Below are 580 nucleotides of genomic sequence, written 5' to 3'. Positions count from 1 at the left end.
ATGATGTACATGTCATGATCATTAATTTCATCAAGATTAATAATTGCTTAAAATATAATTGATGATTATGTGAATGAAAGACAAAATGGGTACATTATCATGTTAGCTAACTCATTAAATAAGGTAATTGCACTGGAATAAATATAATAGCAACGATATAATCATAACGTCATTAACTTAATAAAAATTAATCCTTTAACACCAAAAATAACACCATTTTAACTAATGAAACTAACATAAACATATCAACCTTTACATATAACCGCAATAACCCCATCAACACAAACATAACACAGTTAAATCCAGATATTAACACAGATATAACACGTGGGAAATTAACACAAATATAACCCCCATTAACTCGAGATATTAACACAAACACAACACCGTAAACTCATGAATCAATAATAAGCATAACACCATTAACACCACGAAATATAGATATAACCTCATTGAACCCATTAACACAGACATAACACCCATTAGAACTAATTATAACACAATCAATTTCATTACCATAAATATGATCAACATGATTATACACAATGCAATATTGACAACCATTCATCATTCTATCAAT

This window comes from Penaeus monodon, chromosome 34 (assembly GCF_015228065.2).
Source record: "Penaeus monodon isolate SGIC_2016 chromosome 34, NSTDA_Pmon_1, whole genome shotgun sequence".
NCBI lineage: Eukaryota > Metazoa > Arthropoda > Malacostraca > Decapoda > Penaeidae > Penaeus > Penaeus monodon.
Note: the sequence above shows the minus strand (reverse complement) of the source record.